The sequence below is a fragment of the Castor canadensis genome, chromosome 2 (genome assembly GCF_047511655.1).
Source record: "Castor canadensis chromosome 2, mCasCan1.hap1v2, whole genome shotgun sequence".
In the NCBI taxonomy this organism is placed as follows: Eukaryota; Metazoa; Chordata; class Mammalia; order Rodentia; family Castoridae; genus Castor; species Castor canadensis.
In genome coordinates this window covers 110641613-110662074 of record NC_133387.1, presented here as the reverse complement: position 1 = coordinate 110662074, position 20462 = coordinate 110641613, and the positions used below count along the sequence as shown (strand labels likewise).

Below are 20462 nucleotides of genomic sequence, written 5' to 3'. Positions count from 1 at the left end.
AGATTCTCCACAAACGATGAATGGATTAAGAAAATGTGGTATTTATACGCAATGAAATTTTATTCAGCCACAAAGAAGAATGACAGTGTTGTTGGCAAGTAAATGGATGGAACTGGAGAACATCATCTTAAGTGAAGTTAGCCAGGTTCAGAAGGTCAAAAGCCACATGTTTTCTCTTATATGTGGAATATAGACCTGAAACAAATTCCCCAATATTATGAAAAACAGGGCACACTAAGGGGAGGTCACATATGACAGGGAGAAGGTAAAAGAAGGAAGTTAAGATTAATATGATCGATGTATTCTCTGTAAAAGAATGAATACAGAATTTTTAAACCTGTTGAAGCCACCGTAGAAAGGGGACTTAGGTAGAAAGAAGAAAAATAGAGGAGATGAACCAATTCTGGTTATAATATATATTTACATGGAAATGTCACAAGGAAACTCCCTGTGTAGCTATCATAAACAAACAAAAATGTCATTTTTTTCATTTACAAAATCAGAGAACAGGAAGGTGGAACAGGTCCTGCCTGGGGGTGGGGAGTGGTACCAGTGGGAGGGGGAGGAAGTGGGGACAGGGTGTAGGAAGGTAACTATACTGCAAGTACTGTGTGCACATGTGTGTAAATGGAAAAATGAGACCTATTGAAACTGTTCCAGGAATTGGGGGAAGAAGGATAGAAGAGAATGATGGAGGGGGTGAACTCAACTATTTGATGTATTATAAGAACATTTATAAATACCATAATGTACCCCCACTCAGCACAACAATAAAAAGATAAAAATAAAAAAGTCTGCATTAGGTAGCTATGTCTTATAATCTCTCATCTCCATTTTTTTTGTCATACTTCCTTTCTCATAAGTGCCCTCAGCCAGACCCCTGTGTAGAGGAGAAGCTGCTAGAGGAGCTGAGGGAGTTGCTCCAAGACCAGGTTCAGATTTGTCCTGGTCTAGGTCGCTCATGGCTTTCTCCTTGACAAAGATACAGGGGCCCATAGGACACACACAGCACAGACTTCTGACCAATGTGACTTCTGCAGCAACAGCTTAAGGAATAAGAAATGTTTGGGCACGATACTCACAGACTCTTTTGAAATTTTCCATTTGCTGTGAAAATAGAGCTTAATAACCCTCAGTGTCACTGCTTTTAAGTAAAAAAAGAAACTCATGAACAAACTTTTTCCATCTCCAGATAAACTCAATTATTAGTTAGATTCAACATTGCAGGTTCTGTAAGCTTCATCTTTGTGGCAAATCGTGCTACTCTTGGAGAATGGATGACATTTTTTGGGTGTAAAAGTGGACACATTTATAGCACTTGCTTTTCAGAGATTTCTGCTGGCTCTGAATACTATGGAAAATGATTTTAAAATCCAAGAAAATCACTAAACTGAATATCTAAAGCACTGTACCCCTGTACACAGTCACTGTATAGAGTACAAGTTATCTGTATTTAACTTTAAAATGTGATTCACCAAGTCAATAGCTCACAACAGTTGCCTTAAACAGAGAATTGAACAAAACAAAGAGCGTATTATCTTTTCTGTTCATTAGCCGATTTTTGGCTTTCACTCTACAGCAGGCCTTTGTTAAAAGAGGAGGTAGGGAGGCTGGAGGCCATCTCTTAAGGTATCAGACTCTAGCATGAGAGGCAGACATCAAGAGCCCTGAGCGTCCACACTATTGTTACTGAAGTCTGAGTGGCGCTCTGAAGGCCATCATGACAGGGACTTGTCTGGACATGTCCATCTCTAGGACCAACATTAGCCAGGCACCATTGCCTCTTGTCCAAAGTCCCTTGACTCATCTCTCCACAAGCCTCCCACCCGCACTCCGTTGTCTACACTGCACTCAGTGGTCTTTAAAAATAGTACAACTGATTATATTACCTCTTTCTTTCCTTCACCCTCGCCCTTTTTAAAAATTATGTTGTGCTTTTCCTCTTCATCAGTTGAAGTCCAAAACTTACCTTGATGTACAAAAATCCCTGCATAGTCTGGCCGATCACACGGTCTGCCCCATCTTCTGCCTGTACCTGTCCAGGCTTTGCCTGTTCTCACCTCTGACCCTGGCATGTTCTCCTTGCCTGGAACAGTCTTCTTGAAGACACCTACATGATTCATTTCCATACTTTATCTGTTCTCTGCTCAAATACTTCCACAGCCACCTTACCTAACTGTCTGTTTAAAAGAGCATTCCTTCCTTCTCATGGTTCTTCTAACAACGGCTTTCCCTCTCCCAGTGCTGATCACTACCTGACACCATGTTATATATATCTGTTGATTGGTTCATTTTATCTCTGTTGCCCCATTAGGATGGGGGTTCTTAATGGTAGGACTTTCTTTGGTTCATTCGGGTATCATAGGCCCAATTATATGGCTTGCACATTAGGTTGGTCTCGGTGATAAATAAGAAAGTTGACTTGTGGATTTAAAGCTCACTTACAGATGAGAAGGTCTAAGTTCTCATTGAAGAAAACATAAAGGGGAAGTTGTTAGTGAAGGAGACTAAGTGTCCTGGCACTGTTTGGAAGACCAGAGTTGTTCTGGAAGGTGAGAGCAGAGAAAGGAGGAGTATTATCAAACATGGCTGAGAAGTGAGAAAGGGAAATGACTGAAACCTTACTGGATTTTAGGGACATGGTTATTATTGGTATCCCAATTATGTATTATCAATGGAACCCAGTTAGAGTGGGCTGAAAAGTGAGTAGTGGAGGAATAGAAAGGGAGACATTCATTTGCCAGTTTTTACCTGTTTTACAAATGATCATCTAGGATCAATTAGTATCATTGCCTGAAGATAGTGGTCTCACGTAAGTGAGAGAAATTGTAGTCATGGATTAATGGCCTGTCTATAGTAGGTATGGGAGGACTAGGGTCAGGCTATGACTACCTGAGGGACCTTGAATCAGTCTCTTTCTTGGATCTCTATTGTGTTTGTATACCTTTGAAACCAGGGCACCAACCACAACTGAAGTGCTAGGTCACAGGCCTACTGAGACATTGCTCCTGGAAGTGCTTGGTAACTTGAAAGGAAAATGTTCAAAAACTTACACCAATGCATTACTTACATGTGCACAACTATGAGTGGAATCACTTTGCTTGCCCTTGGATTCTGACTGAATTATACTGTTACAGATTCCTGAACAACGTCAGCTTCCTTTTTCCACAGATAATCATGTTGACTTAGATGGTGTCTATGGGCAGTATGGTCTGGAAGCTGGTTTATGAGTGGGAAACCAGCTTTGGCCTTGCTTTGGGGACAGGCAGAGGCTGGCTGCAGATTTTTAAAATGAGCCCTGTCTCATAAACATCCCAGGCCTCTCTGTTTTGCCTCCCAACTTTCTCCTGGGGCTCCTGTGCACACACTAGCTGAGTCCCTTTTCCAAGAACAATCTTTTTTTTTCATGAATAGTCTGGTGCTTCTTCCCTTCCTCCCTCTCTCTTTCTCTCTCTCTGTCTCTCTCTTTCTTCAGTAAAGAAAACCAACACAAACAAAATGAAAACAAAAATAACAAATCCATGATAAACAAACAAAAACACCCCACAATGACACTGCAGTTGACTGCATCTGATGTTTAAAACACTTGCTCCCACCCCTTTCTACTAACAGGTTTGTACTGGTGAGGTTGTCTTCATACATCTCAGTCTCAATTTCCTCTCTTCCAAAGTGGTGAACAGCTTATGTTTGTTAGGTGCTCATAAAAATCACATACTGACCTGTGAGAAGGAATGACCTTCTCAATAACCTTCACAGGGTTCTATTTGCAACCCATGCAGGGCCACCTTTTCACCAGTGCCCCTTCTCTCACCCATGATCTGACCGGTTCTTTCTCAAGTGTCTATTTTTGCGATAACTCTCAGTTTTCCCTCTTTTGACTGCACATGTGGACAATGGGAATGCATGCAACGATCCACTTCCTGGTTCCAGGAATCAGGCCAGGAAGTGCTGATTCTGAGTAGTGTCAATCTGGCCATCATTCTGAAAACAAGTGGTATCTTCACACACAGCAATGCCTTCATAATTTGCCTCTTTCTCCTAGATTTTGGGGTATCTGTTATCATGCTGAGTTACTTCTTGAGTACGTTTTTCAGTCAAGCTAATACAGCATCCCTTTGTCTCAGCCTGGTGTATATGATCAGTTTCCTGCCCTACATAGTCACGTTGGGTCTATATAACCAATTAAGTTTCATCATTCAGACCCTTCTGGTAAGTGGATTATTTTGTAAAAAATGAAAAATAAAACTATATTGTCATACACCCAACAAAATGAAAGCACCACCCTCAACCTGCCATGTTCTGGTCTATATGGGATGTTTGATACCTATTCTCTTCATTCTATCCACGGATGCAAAATTTGCAGTGGTACCCATTGAAATTACAGTTTTCACTGATGCAGTGGGAGCCCCTTAAGAACTACCATGTTTCATGGAATGGGTTCTCTCTGAAGACCCTGGGAAAAGAGCAGCAGCAGCCTCCAGGAAAACTTTAGTTTCTTTTTGTTGCATGCATAGAAAGAAATAGATTTCTGAAGCTATTTGAAAAGTAAAAAATCAGCATTTTTCTTGAAGCACCATGAATTACATCACATTAAGTGGAAAGATCTGTCTGTTAGTTATATCAAAAGCACTCATCTATTTAAAACACACCTCCTGAAAGAGAATGAGAATGTTTTCAGGTTTGCAATATAGAGTACATAGAAGATAAGAACTTATTTTTTTATGATTATTGTCTGGCAGGCACTGTGTAGTAGGAACTGACATGCAGTAGGAACTCAACCGGACGGTGTGGAAGGAGTAAACAAATCAATACTAACTCAGTCTCTTTCACAGAGTTGGTGTCATATCTGTACCCATTTGCATCATGTTCAAATTTTTACTTCCTCCAGCAGGTCAGGTGACATCTTTGATTTAAAGAGTGTTGAGAAGTATGACTGGAGTCACTTTGAGGAGGTGTTTGGGAGATGCAGAATCCCAGGACTGCTAAGGAGGATTTATAGGCTTTTAAAAGTTCTTTGGTCGTCTACTAAATCCTTGACAGCCCAGTGTATCACACAACCATGGGAAGAAAGTCACCTTTCATATTCATTTAAAACCTTAAAGTATAATTATGACAGCCTCATTACTTTTCTCCAACTTCAGTAAATTATTCAATGGTTTCTACCAGTTGTATGCATACACAAAGATACACATGACAAAAAGTGGGTACATTCAATTAGGGTTTGGTCCATTGATAAGTGTTCATCCATTTGATTATGCATGTATGTCCCACTTGCAACAAATCATAAACAATAATTTTATGTTAGTATTGACTAGGTGTTCTTAGAATAACACAAATAAGACCATTTAGTGTCTTTCTCCCACAAACTCCTTTCAAAGAAAAAGACATTGATAAACTGAGCTAAATTTCAAATGTTCTTGTATTTCACTTTATATTTAAGGGTTCTAAGCATACAGCATTTCATTTCCTTTTTGCACAACCAAATATTTTCTAGTCTTTAACAATAACTCTGTCACATTATGTGTTTTAAATATAAGATACTTTTCCAACAGACAGACTTTCTTTCCTGACATTGGACCTCTTCACTGAAGATAAGACAACACTTTCCTTCAATACACTCTCTTTCTAATGTAGAATTGTGTGTAGATAATCCATTGCATTGCTTGCTCTTAGGCAATCACTTAGTAATAAAAAATAGTAAATTGCTCTTTTTTATTTCCCACTGATTCATGTTACACATTTCTGTATACAGTGCATTGGATTTATGACACTTTCAAGCATTGCATTAAAGAGAAATAATTCCTTTAAACGTTAAAAACTAGCTTGTTAGCATGTTTTCCAGAGTGGGATGACATTCTGCTAAGCTTCTCAGGCTCAGGTATTTAAATTATTGCCTTGAGCAATGGCTTGGCGTGCTTAGAATTGGAAGGTGTCCTGCAAGGCAACTCACTTTGAATTTGGTATTGTGGATTTTCTGTGGTCTCAATCAAACACTAATGGGCTGTTCTTCTTCCTATTTCATCAATCTGTGGGCAGTGCTTCCTCTCAACAACTGCTTTTGGACAAGGAGTATTTTTCATTAAGTCCCTGGAAGGACAAGAGATAGGTAAGAGGATGCATTTTTAGAAAGTGACACTCTTTGATTCAGGTTTTTGGAAATTTGTAGTTATACTACAAGTCATAGAGCAGAAAGTCTTTGTAACCAAGTAAAATATTTGGAAGCAGATCCTGATATTTGGTTTCCTTGATACAAACACTTCCCACCATGTAGTTGACAAGGTATTGAAAACAATTGAAAATAATCATGGCACCTCTTCCTGCCTTGACACCATTCATATCAACCACCCAGCTAGTGCTTGAATCATACTTAGCACAACCCCAATTTATGGTCAACTTAGTGACTTTCTAGATTCTTTCAAGAAAGAGTGTACACATGCATTCTGTCTGCTAGACTATTGCTGAACTAGGATTGGTCTTTAAGTATCCTCTACCCACTTTTTTTCATTCACTCTTCTACATGACAGCCATTCATACATTTGTCTGTTCTCATTTTTACTATTATCTGGATCCTCAGTCTAACCGGCACAGAATGGAGCACAGCTATGTCCTCCACTTTTCTGTACATTTTATTCCTATTGTGCAGCATAAAATGATTTTAAAAAGTGATTGACAGCATTTTTCACTTACATTGAGGTTTTTCACAGCTAAACTAAGTAAATAAGAACAGGCATATGTTCTTAGATGTTTATATGGTTTTGGGGTGTGTTTTGAAAACAAAGGCAAAATATATGCCATAAATAAAACATAACTGTAGCTATTATTGCACTAGACACTTAATTTTGCACCATTCTTAGATTTTGGACTTTTTCAGTAAAACAGTAAAATGTGCATGTGTCCTAAGCAGACAGGAGGTGATTTCTTTTTCTCTCAACACCCCCCACCATAGACAGAGACACATATATCCGCATCTGTCTCCCTCTTTTCTTTCCTTTTTGATTCCTTAACATAAGATCTACCACCTCAGCATATTTTTAAGGGCACAATGCAGGACTGTATACTATAGATACAATTTTGTACAATAGATATCTAGATCTTATTCATCTTGCCTAGTTGAAACTTTGTATCCTTTGGTTAATACCTCCTCATTTCTCCTTCCAGTTAGCCACTTGGCAACAGTCATTTCACTCTATTCCTGAGAGTCTATTTTGGAGTTCTCTTATAAGTGGTATCCATGTGGTACTTGTCTTTGTGTGTCTGGTTTCACTTAATATGTCTTCCAGGTAATTCCTGTTGTCAGAAAAGATGGGATGGGAATCATCCTTTTTAAGGCTGAAAAATAGCAATTTTATTATATATATATATATATATATATAAAATGCTTTCTCAACTTCTTTATCCATTCAGCCATCATCAGGGAACACTAAGGTTGACTCTATTTGTTGACTATTGTGTATAGAGCTGCAACAAACATTGGAATATAGATGTCTCTTCAACCTACTGATTTCAGTTCCTTCAAATATATACCCATATGTGAAGTTTCTGGATCATACAGTATTTCTATTTTTAATTTTTGATGAATTTCCATATTGTTTTCTGTCAAGGTAGTATCATTTTTACATCTCCATCAACAGTACGGAGGGTTACCTTTTGTCTATATTCTTGCAAATAGTTGTTACCTTTTTTTCTTTTTGTCTTTTTAGTAACAGCTACCCAAACATATGTGAAGGGATATCACATTGTGGTTTTAATTTGTCTTTCCCTGATTAGTGATATCGAGAAGCTTTTCATGAACTTATTGATCATTTGCATATCCCCTTTAAGCAATGTCTATTAAGGTTTTTGCTCTTTGAAAAATTGGATTCCTTTCTGGGTGATTGTACCAGTGGGAAGGGGAAGGAGTTGGGGAAAGGGTGTAAGAGGGTTAATATGCTGCAAATACTGTGTACACCTGCATGTAAATGGAAAAATGATACCTGTTGAAACTATTCCAGTAATTGGGGAGGGATAAAGGGGAATAATGGACAGGTCAATTCAAATACAATACGTTTGATATATTGTAAGAACTGTTGTAAATGCCACAGTGTACCCCAAACCAACATAATAAAGTAAATAAATAAATAAAAATTGGTTTATTTGTTGTCTGACTATTGAGTTGCAGGAGTTTCTTATATATTTGGACATTATCCATTTATCAGATATATGATTTGCAAATGTTTTCTCCCATTTTAGAGGTTTCCTTGTCTTTCCACTGATTATTTCCTTTGCTGTGCAGAAGATTTTTAGAATGATGTAATCCCAAGTAGGAAGTTTCTTTAAAAAATAACAATTGCCCTGCTGGTGAAATGGATTGTAGTTGAGGGACAGGGTGATGAAATTCACCAGAAATGGGACCCCCATTCCAGAGTCTGAAAGTGCCTCCTCTGATATCTGTAGTGTCTACTCAGCTCTCCAACGAAGCAAGGAAGAGGAGTTTCAGACTCCCGATGCTCTGGTAGTCTTCTCTTTTCTCCTCCTGCCTTTGGCCCATGTCCATTCTTCTGTTTCTCAGACTGCTAGGTCCTGGTATTTTTTTCCATTTCTGATGATGAGTTTGCAGCTTGAGCTTGGAGATGGATGTGGCTCCTCTTATTTGGCCCTGGGGTCTCATAGGATGGAGTTTTCATTAATTTTCTGCTTCTGGGAACTCTGGACACCAGTTATTAATCACCTGGACACAGGCTGTGCAAAGCTTCACAGAAGTAGTGCTCTGCAAAACAAAAGGTTCTACAAATGTGGTGGTAGATAAAGAGGTGAGCATGGTCACAGGCTTTCTAAAAGTTTCTGGAGAATGAGATCTAATTGGTACTATGGAGGCTGGACAGAACTTCTGAGGGAAGAAAAAAGAGAAATGATTCTATCAGAAGAGTCTCCTTGCAAGAGCATAAAGCACTCAAATATCTGAACCCCAAAAGTATGGAAAGCAAGATCTAAGAGAGATATCTGTGCACCAACATTCATGGCAGCATTATTCACAAGAGCCAAAGAGTGGAAGCAGCCCAAGTATCTACCAATGAATGAATAGATGTAAAACCTGTGGTACATTCCTGCTGTCAGGCAGTGCAGTCTCTGATCAGAAAGTTTTCAAATTCTTTGCATCCCACGTGGAAGCATCCAGATAAGACACATGGGGCAGTAAGGGAGGTAATGGAGTTTATTAAAGGTTAGAGAAGAAGTCTACAAAAGGCCATGGTGGGCCAGGTGAAGCTGGAAGCAGAGAGAGCCTTTCTCTTCTCAGATGTTTTTTAGAACCTATGTTAACCTATGGGAAGGGAAGAAACTGGTGATTCCTAGCCACCAACAATCTATGAGTGGGGAGGGGAATGGGGGATCCCTGGGCTGCAGTGGGGCTTGAATTGCCCCCAGACCAGGGTGTAAATAACCTATGCATATTTGCAATTGAGAAGAAGGCTCAGAGGAGAAGAATGTTTAACCTGAAAATATAATATTAATTCATGTATGTTTTAAGAGCCCCGAACTTTTCCTAAGTCTAGCCTGCCTCATTCATACAAGGGAATATTATGCAGTCCTAGAAAGGAATGAAATTCTGAGACCTGCATCCAACATGGATGCACCTCAAGGACATCCATGAGCTACATCAAGTAGCTGAATTAAGCTACTTACAAAAGGAAACAGATATAGTTCCACTTATATGAAACTCCTAAAACAGGAAAATTCACAGAGATAGAAAGAAGAAAGGTGGCTTCCAGGAGACGTGAAGAGGAAGAAGTGGAGAGTTGTGTAATGGAGACAGAACTTGTGTTTGAGAAGATGAAATAGTTCTGGAGAGCATGGTGGTGATGGTGATATCATGAAGTGAATGTGCTTAACACAACTGAGCTGCGCATGCAACAGTGATTAGGGCAGCACATTTGACTATGTGCATTTTACTACAATTTTTAAAAAGGCTGAGCCCTGAGTTAAGTGTCTGGGGTGCAAAAGTGCTCATTCTCAAGGTCACTTTAAAAATGTGTTAGCATATAATAGTTGTACAGGAAGATACAGTGAGATATTTATATATGTGCTTACAATAGATCTTAGTTAGATTTACCCTCCATCACTCTCCCTCTTCCCTACTTTGTGGAACAATTTCAATAGGTTTCATTTTTCTATTTTCATATATGAATAGAAAATACATCCACCATATGCATCCTCATTCCCCCTTTCCTTATGCCCACTCCCTTTCCTCTGGTACCCACACCTGGAAAAGACTTATTTCACCCCCTTGCCCTTCATTTTTTAAAGTGTATATTGATAGTCAGGTGGTTTCGCCTTGGCACTTCAAGCCTCTATATATCGTGCTTTGATCAAATTAACCCCCCCATTACTTACTCTTTCTTTATCACCATCCTCTCCTAATAGTCAACAACTCACAGTGCATTACATTATATTATATTCATATACCAATGAGTTGTGTCAATATTTTTCATTCTCTAACATTTCCTTTCCCTCTCCTGCTTCCCGACATCCCCTCAGGCAGAGTAACTAATACAGTCTTGTTCTCTCTCTCTCTCCCTACATATATGTAAATATGATTGCTCTCTTACTCTGTATATACACAAATATGATTATAGATGTATCTCTCCATGTATTTAACTTATAGGTCTAGCTTCCACATATGAGGGAAAATATACATCAATGTCACTTTTGAAGGGAAGGAAAGAGAATTGTGGCTGAGTTCATGGAGGGAAGCCACTGGGCTTAGCAAGACTGCATGGTGACATGGTGATTGCAATGCCCCCAAGGGAGACAGCTGGAGTTATCTTTAGTCATGGAATGAGAAAGCTAGGGAAATATCTGCCAGGTTGGTAACTTTGCACTAGAACTTAGTTCCCCCTTAAAGTTAAATGAGGTCAACTTGGGGTTCAGTGAATAAAGAAAGACTGTCTTCTTTGCAGGAATGGGAAATTGAATAACCAAATTTGGTTGTCTTTTGGTAAGACCTTGGCCTGTGATATAGTACCCAAGGTTTGGAACTGACTTATATTCAGTTGGGGGACCCACCATCTCCTGCTCTTCCTTTCATTGCCTTCTGTTTCAGGCTCCTCCTTCCGTGCCTTCTCATTAAGGAATATTAAAACATCAGCCCATATCTCCTCGCATGCTCTCCTGCAACCCCACGATAGGCCTCATTAAATCCTACCCAACATACTAACAGAGCTATCTCAGAGTCGGCTCTCACCCTACCCACACTTTGCCAGAGACAAATATCCGCAATTTTTACTTTCTAAGTTTTTTTTAGACCCACCTAGATGTATCTTGTTAGAAATATCAGGGTGCTACTATAATCACAAATCAGGCACCTGCTCAAAAATTGATGGGCAAGGCAAAATTTACTTCTGCAGAAGGGTGTATGTGTGCCTCTGACCTAAGTCAGGCAAGCCACCACACTGGGCAGAAGAACTGCCTTAATTTTTATTCCTGACACAGGACTGCCCCATTGCCATAATGGAGGTAGCTCTGGTTCACAATCTTCACAGCTGACTAAGGTTGAGGTTTAGGGGAGGGAATAGGGGAAGAGCAGACATGATTGGAGAGCATAGACATGAGACTTAATTTGATTGGTAAACCCAAAGACAAAGAGGTGACCCATAAGGTGGGAATTCTTGGATTCCAGGGAAATTGAGGCCTGAAATGACTGTTTGATCTGAAATGGCAGTACCAAGTATATAATTAACCCCTGGCCCAGGGGACCTTAAAGCAGAGATTCCTTTGGACAATGATTATCTTAAAACTAGCAGTTTGAGTTTTAGGACATGATGACAAACAATTCTCTGCTTAAAGGCTGAAACTTTACAGCCAGGTGACATGCCACCCAGCACACAGACAACTGGGGAAATTAGCTAATATCCACACAATGACAGACATATTCCATAGTGTGATACTGGGGTGGGGGGTTTCAAACCCAGGACCCTGAGATAAAGAGTATTATGCTGTAATGGCTAGCAAGCTCTTTGACAGAAAAGACCCAATTTAGTTGATTCTCACAACCTCTTCAAGGAAATGTCTTCACATTTCTTTCATCAGGACATACAACATGTTCCATGACCTTGAATAAGTTATGATTCCCAGATAGACTGGATTCTATACCTGAAAAAAGGAAGCAAAGGCAAGAGGACCTGCAAGACACCTTTGAATTTCAAGCTCCCTTCTTTGTACTGTTTAGATAATTAAAATGGTGGGTTTCTGCAGTTTCTGTTTGTGATTATATCACCAATATTATATCTACTGAGTATGAAGGAGGAAAAGAGTCTATTCTAGAATAAAATTACCAAAGCATCAAAATCTTTATAACACAAACTTAAAAATAAAAGACAAAGAGATAGCCAAAGATTTCAATGAATTTTTCCTTTATTTGCTACGAAACTGATGATTCTCCAATTTCAAAATTAAAAGAAAAATTAGAAGTTTGCAACTTACATATTCTTAAATTATTTAAAGTACTTATTTTTAACTTTGACAAAGTCTGTCAGTAAAAATAAAACGTAAAATTGCTATAAAGTACAGAGGGATGTTCAGATCTACAGGTAGGGTTCTGATTTCTAGGAGTGCTCAAATATAGTAATTTGTTTTCAAGAGAAATATTTTGTATTACCCCCTTTTCTCCCTTGAAATGAAATCAACAGATAATAAAACCAACCCACACACTTAACTCAAAAATTAATGTTATATCTTAATTGCAACATAAATGAGAAATCATAATTTATGATGCACTGTCAGTGCTTAGGCCTGACTTCAGAATGAGGTTCTCAGACACTTCCACTTACTTACAAAGGGTAAGTCCGGATTGAGGTGAAGGAGCATGAACAGAAACCATTTTGTACTGAAAGTAAAGGAAATGCATAAGGTAAGGATGAATGTAGATACTAGGCTGAAACTTCATCTGGAAGTAATAACAGGTCAGGCTTTATTCGCAAAAAAGATGGAAATTAGTTCTGTTAAAGTAGGAAAAATGGGGAGGGAAAAGTTATACACAAATGAACTGGCTAAAAAGACATTTTTGTAAAATCAATTCAAATGGGTCACAGACCTTAATGTAAGACCTGAAACCTTGAAACACAGGCTTTCAAGATATAAGAATAGACCATGACTTTCTGAATTGGACTCCAATAGCTCAGGAAATAGTAGCAAGAATTTATGAATGAGATTGCATCAAATTAAAAAGCTTCTAGGGAATTCCAATATGGTGGTTAGAGGGAGGAAGCAGAAAGCGACCCTCCTATAGTGAAAGCTTGGAGAGACGCTGGAGACACACTTTGCAGGCATAATCACCGAGAAAAGGCATAACTTTGACCCCTCCACACCTCCAGCCAGCACAGAGAATCTCCACTTCACGTTAAATGGAGAACCGAGGAGGGCCCCCGGGGCCGCCAGTGGCCGGCGCCCATACAGCTTGGGAAGACGCGGACCAGGTGAGCTTCGCGGTACCGCGGTAGCCCCACAGACAAGCCTGGGCCAGAGCAGCATAGCCCCCTGGACAGACTGACCTCCACCCGGGAAAAAAAGAGAAACTGAGTACTAAGCAATAAGAACAGTTAAGACACACTGGAAAGAGGGTGGGGCGCCCTGAGCGCTGAAGATTGGGGGAAGGGAATCCTTCCCGGGACTGTAAATAAACAAGCCGGGCGGGCCGGAGAGGCTCTGGTGGGAGCGGGGCACGCCCAGCAACCAGGAGCGGGGACGCTTGTGAGAGGGGGGAAGACCCACTTCCCACGTGAACTGTAAATGAACACGCAGGCCTGACAACGCGGGGCAGTGTCACCTTTCCCAGTGCTTGGAAAGGGGAAAGCCTGTAGCAGAGGCTCCTGCACAGGAGAACTCTGAGCAAACAAAGCCTGTGGGACCAGGTGAGTGCTAAGTTCACCCCAGAGATCTGCATAAATAATGCCGCCAGCTACAGGCTGAGAGCAGCAGGCAGGCAAGCCACAGTTGCAGATACCACTCTCAGAACTGTCTCCAGACGCTTTTTTTTCTTTTTCTCCCTACCTTTGATGAGAGAACAACCGAATTACACCTGCAAGCCAAAAAACTTACTGAAACTGTATTGCATTTGAACTGGGGACACCTGGTGGGGCTTTTTGTGTGTGTGTGTGTGTGTGTGTGTGTGTGTGTGTGTGTGTAGTTTTGTTCTACTTTATGCATCCCCTTTGATGAGACAACTACAGAACAACATCTGAGGCACCAACTCCAGGACTGGAGACTGAGACGGACACCCAAATTATTAAGACTGAAACTGCATTGCATATAAACTTGGAAGTTTTTTGGTTTTTTTTTTTTTTAATTTTCTATTTTCCATTTTATTTTAATTCATTTTTATATATAGATATTACTTTCATTTACTTATTTTTTATTTTTTTATCTTTGATTTTCAATCCTCTCTCTGTCTCTCTAATGTCTGTTCAGCTTACTGTCGATTAGTACACTAACACTCCCTGTTTATACCTTTGAAACTCTCTTGTCTGATACCTTGTTCTGCTTTCTCCCTCTTGTCTGTATATTTGTTTTCCCCTTTTCTTTAACTTCTTGCTTTCCATCTCAGCTCACTCTTCCATTCTAAATATTACCATTGTTATTATTACAAGCTAGAAAATACTTAATTACACACAGTACAGGGACAGTAACAACACCAAGGACAATGATGGGAAGACAGAAAAAACAGGGAAACCAGTTTCCCCACAGCAAAAAATTAGTACAGGAACCAGAGGGGAATGAAGAGAACAGAAATTCAGATCCAGACTCCAACAAAATGAAGATAAACTATGCCAAAGGACCCAATGAAGCCCACAAGAATAATTTAAAAGAAGACATACTACAAGTACTCAATGAGAATTTTATAGAGATGATACTGGATAGGGTCAACCAAAATGTACAGGAGACACTCGAGCAATTCCAAGACAATAAAATAGAGAATTTGAAAAAGCAAAAGAAGAAATAAAGGAAACCATAGAAGCACTGTATAAACACCAAAGTGAAAAAGAGAACACAATGAATAAATGGATAAATGAACTCAGGACAAAAATAGACAACAATAAAGAAGAAAACTGCCAGGATATGGAAAACCTCAGAAAAAAGAACGAAACAGAACTGCAAAACAAAACGGAAGGCCAATTCAGCAGAATAGAACAAACAGAAGACAGAATCTCAGAACTTGAAGATGAAATGGTAATTAAAGGAAAAACCAAAGAACTATTAATTAAACAACTCAAGACCTGTGAAAAGAAAATGCAAGAACTCACTGACTCCATCAAAAGACCAAACTTGAGAATCATGGGCATTGAAGAAGGAGAAGAGGTGCAAGCGAAGGGAATGCGTAATATATTCAAGAAAATAATAACGGAAAATTTCCCAAATCTAGAGAAAGATATTCCCATACAGAGGCAAGAGGCCTCCAGGACACCAAACAGACCAGATCAAAATAGAACTACTCCACGACATATCATCATTAAAACAACAAGTTCAGAAACTAAGGAAAGAATATTGAAGGCTGTAAGAGAGAAAAAACAAATAACATACAAAGGTAAACCCATCAAAATCACAGCAGACTTCTCAACAGAAACATTAAAAGCAAGAAGAGCATGGGGTGAGATCTTCCGGGCACTGAATGAAAATAACTTCAACCCCAGGATACTCTACCCAGCAAAGCTATCATTCAAAATAGATGGAGCAATAAAAGTCTTCCATGATAAGCAGAAACTAAAACAATATGTGACCACAAAGCCACCATTACAAAAGATTCTGCAAGGGATCCTGCACACAGAAAGTGACACCCAACTTAACCATGAAAAGGCAGGCAGCACCAAACCACAGGATAAGAAAAAGCAAGACAGTAGAGAGTAACATCAAGTTAGGTACACACAATCAAACCTTCAAACAACTAAGACAACTAAATGGCAGGAATCACCACATACCTATCAGTACTAATGCTTGATGTTGATGGACTTAATTCACCCATCAAAAGACACCATTTGACAAAATGGATTAAAAAAGAAGATCCAACAATTTGTTGCTTACAGGAGACTCATCTCACTGACAGAAATAAGCATATGCTTAGGATGAAAGGCTGGAAGAAGATTTACCAAGCCAATGGCCCCCGAAAACAAGCAGGAGTAGCAATACTTATCTCTGACAAAGTAGACTTCAAACCTACATTGATCAAACGAGATAAAAAAGGACATTCCATACTAATAAAAGGGGAAATAGACCAAAAGGAAATAATAATCATCAATCTGTACGCACCCAATGTCAACGCACCCAATTTCATCAAACATACCCTGAAAGACCTAAAAGCATATATAAACGCCAACACAGTGGTTGTGCGAGACTTTAACACTCCATTATCATCAATAGATAGGTCATCCAAACAAAAACTCAATAAAGAAATCCAAGATCTAAAATATGCAATAGATCAAGTGGACCTAGTAGATGTTTACAGAACATTTCATCCAACCTCTACACAATATACATTCTTCTCAGCAGCCCATGGAACCTTCTCCAAAATAGATCATATCCTAGGGCACAAAGCAAGCCTCAGCAAATATGAGAAAATAGAAATAATACCGTGCATACTATCTGACCACAATGCAGTAAAAGTAGAACTCAACAACAAAAGTAAAGACAAAAAACATGCAAACAGCTGGAAACTAAATAACTCATTACTTAATGAAGAATGGATCATTGATGAAATAAAAGAGGAAATTAAAAAGTTCCTGGAAGTCAATGAAAATGAAAACACAACCTACTGGAACCTATGGGACACAGCTAAGGCAGTCTTGAGAGGAAAGTTTATAGCCATGAGTGCATATATTAAAAAGATTGAAAGATCCCAAATCAATGACCTAATGATACATCTCAAACTCCTAGAAAAACAAGAACAAGCAAATCCCAAAACAAATAGAAGGAGAGAAATAATAAAAATAAGAGCTGAAATCAACGAAATAGAAACCAAAAAAACCATACAAAGAATTAATGAAACAAAAAGTTGGTTCTTTGAAAAAATAAACAAGATCAATAGACCCCTGGCAAATCTGACTAAAATGAGGAGAGAAAAAACCCAAATTAGTAGAATTAGGAATGCAAAAAGGGAGATAACAACAAACACCATGGAAGTCCAGGAAATCATCAGAGACTACTTTGAGAACCTATATTCAAATAAATTTGAAAATCTTAAAGAAATGGACAGATTTCTAGATACATATGATCACCCAAAACTGAACCAAGAGGAAATTAAACACCTAAATAGATCTATAACACAAAATGAAATTGAAGCAGCAATCAAGAGTCTCCCCAAAAAGAAAAGTCCAGGACCTGATGGATTCTCTGCTGAATTCTATCAGTCCTTTAAAGAAGAACTGATACCAACCCTCCTTAAACTGTTCCACGAAATAGAAAGGGAATTAAAACTGCCAAACACATTTCATGAAGCCAGTATTACACTTATCCCAAAACCAGGCAAAGACACCTCCAAAAAGGAGAACTATAGGCCAATCTCCTTAATGAACATTGGTGCAAAAATCCTCAACAAAATAATGGCAAACCGAATTCAACAACACATCAAAAAGATTATTCACCACGACCAAGTAGGCTTCATCCTAGGGATGCAGGGGTGGTTCAACATATGAAAATCAATAAATGTAATAAACCACATTAACAGAAGCAAAGACAAAAACTACTTGATCATCTCAATAGATGCAGAAAAAGTCTTTGATAAGATCCAACACCATTTCATGATAAAAGCTCTAAGAAAACCAGGAATAGAAGGAAAGTACCTCAACATTATAAAAGGTATATATGACAAACCTACAGCCAGCATTATACTTAACGGAGAAAAACTGAAACTGTTCCCTCTAAAATCAGGAACCAGACAAGGATGCCCACTATCTCCACTCCTATTCAACATAGTACTGGAATTCCTAGCCAGAGCAATTAGGCAAGAAGAAGGAATAAAAGGAATACAAATAGGTAAAGAAACTGTCAAAATATCCCTATTTGCAGACAACATGATCCTATACCTTAAAGACCCAAAAAACTCTATTCAGAAGCTTCTAGACATCATCAATAGCTATAGCAAGGTAGCAGGATATAAAATCAACATAGAAAAATCATTAGCATTTCTATACACTAACAATGAGCAAACGGAGAAAGAATGTATGAAAACAATTCCATTTACAATAGCCTCAAACAAAATCAAATACCTAGGTGTAAACCTAACAAAAGATGTGAAAGACCTCTACAAGGAAAACTATTCACTTCTGAAGAAAGAGATTGAGGAAGACTATAGAAAGTGGAGAGATCTCCCATGTTCATGGATTGGTAGAATCAACATAGTAAAAATGTCTATACTCCCCAAAGTAATCTACATGTTTAATGCAATTCCCATCAAAATTCCAATGACATTCATTAAAGAGATTGAAAAATCTACTGTTAAATTTATATGGAAACACAAGAGGCCACGAATAGCCAAGGCAATACTCAGTCAAAAGAACAATGCAGGAGGTATCACAATACCTGACTTCAAACTATATTACAAAGCAATAACAATAAAAACAGCATGGTACTGGCACAAAAACAGACATGAAGACCAGTGGAACAGAATAGAGGATCCAGATATGAAGCCACACAACTATAAGCAACTTATCTTTGACAAAGGAGCTAAAAATATACGATGGAGAAATAGCAGCCTCTTCAACAAAAACTGCTGGGAAAACTGGTTAGCAGTCTGCAAAAAACTGAAACTAGATCCATGTATATCACCATATACCAAGATTAACTCAAAATGGATCAAGGAGCTTAATATCAGACCCCAAACTCTTAAGTTGATACAAGAAAGAGTAGGAAATACTCTGGAATTAGTAGGTATAGGTAAGAACTTTCTCAATGAAACCCCAGCAACACAGCAACTAAGAGATAGCATAGATAAATGGGACCTGATAAAACTAAAAAACTTCTGTTCATCAAAAGAAATGGTCTCTAAACTGAAGAGAACACCCACAGAGTGGGAGAAAATATTTGGCAACTATACATCAGACAAAGGACTGATAACCAGAATATATAGGGAACTTAAAAAACTAAATTCTCCCAAAACTAATGAACCAATAAAGAAATGGGCACGTGAACTAAACAGAACTTTCTCAAAAGAAGAAATTCAAATGGCCAGAAAACACATGAAAAAATGCTCACCATCTCTAGCAATAAAGGAAATGCAAATTAAAACCACACTAAGATTCCACCTCACCCCTGTTAGAATAGCCATCATCAGCACCACCACCAACAACAGGTGTTGGCGAGGATGCGGGGAAAAAGGAACCCTCTTACACTGTTGGTGGGAATATAGACTAGTACAACCACTCTGGAAAAAAATTTGGAGGCTACTTAAAAAGCTGGACATCGATCTACCATTTGATCCAGCAATACCACTCTTGGGGATATACCCAAAAGACTGTTACTCCAGAGGCACCTGCACATCCATGTATATTGCGGCACTATTCACAATAGCCAAGTTATGGAAACAGGCAAGATGCCCCACCACTGACAAATGGATTAAGAAAATGTGGTATCTATACACAATGGAATTTTATGCAGCCATGAAGAAGAACGAAATGTTATCATTGGCTGGTAAATGGATGGAATTGGAGAACATCATTCTGAGTGAGGTTAGCGTGGCTCAAAAAACCAAAAATCGTATGTTCTCCCTCATATGTGGACATTAGATCAAGGGCAAACACAACAAGGGGATTGGACTATGAGCACATGATAAAAGCGAGAGCACACAAGGGAGGGGTGAGGATAGGTAAGACACCTAAAAAACTAGTTAGCATTTGTTTCCCTTAACGCAGAGAAACTAAAGCAGATACCTTAAAGCAACTGAGGCCAATAGGAAAAGGGGAACAGGTACTAGAGAAAAGGTTAGATCAAAAAGAATTAACCTAGAAGGTAACACCCACGCACAGGAAATCAATGTGAGTCAATGCCCTGTATAGCTATCCTTATCTCAACCAGCAAAAACCCTTGTTCCTTCCTATTATTGCTTATACTCTCTCTACAACAAAATTAGAAATAAGGGCAAAATAGTTTCTGCTGGGTATTGAGTGGGGGGAGAGGGAGGGGGCGGAGTGGGTGGTAAGGGAGGGGGTGGGGGCAGGGGGGAGAAATGAACCAAGCCTTATATGCACATATGAATAATAAAAGAAAAATGAAAAAAAAATAAATAAATTCCTCATACGATAGAAAAATAAATAAATAAATAAATAAAAAGCTTCTGCACAGCAAAGGAAACAATCGCCCGAGTGAAGAGGCAGTGTACACAATGGGAGAAAATCTTTGTCAGTTATTCATCTGACAAGGGATTAATATCCAGGATATACAAAGAACTCAAAAAGTTAAATACCAAAAGAACAAATAATTCAGTCAGTAAATGGCCAAATGAATTG

At 38.8% G+C, this 20462-nt stretch overlaps 1 pseudogene; it reads left to right on the top strand.

Moving 5' to 3' along the window:
* The window catches only part of LOC141418107 (ATP-binding cassette sub-family A member 13-like), a 38300-nt pseudogene that overhangs the window by 14611 nt on the left and 3227 nt on the right, over positions 1 to 20462 (top strand).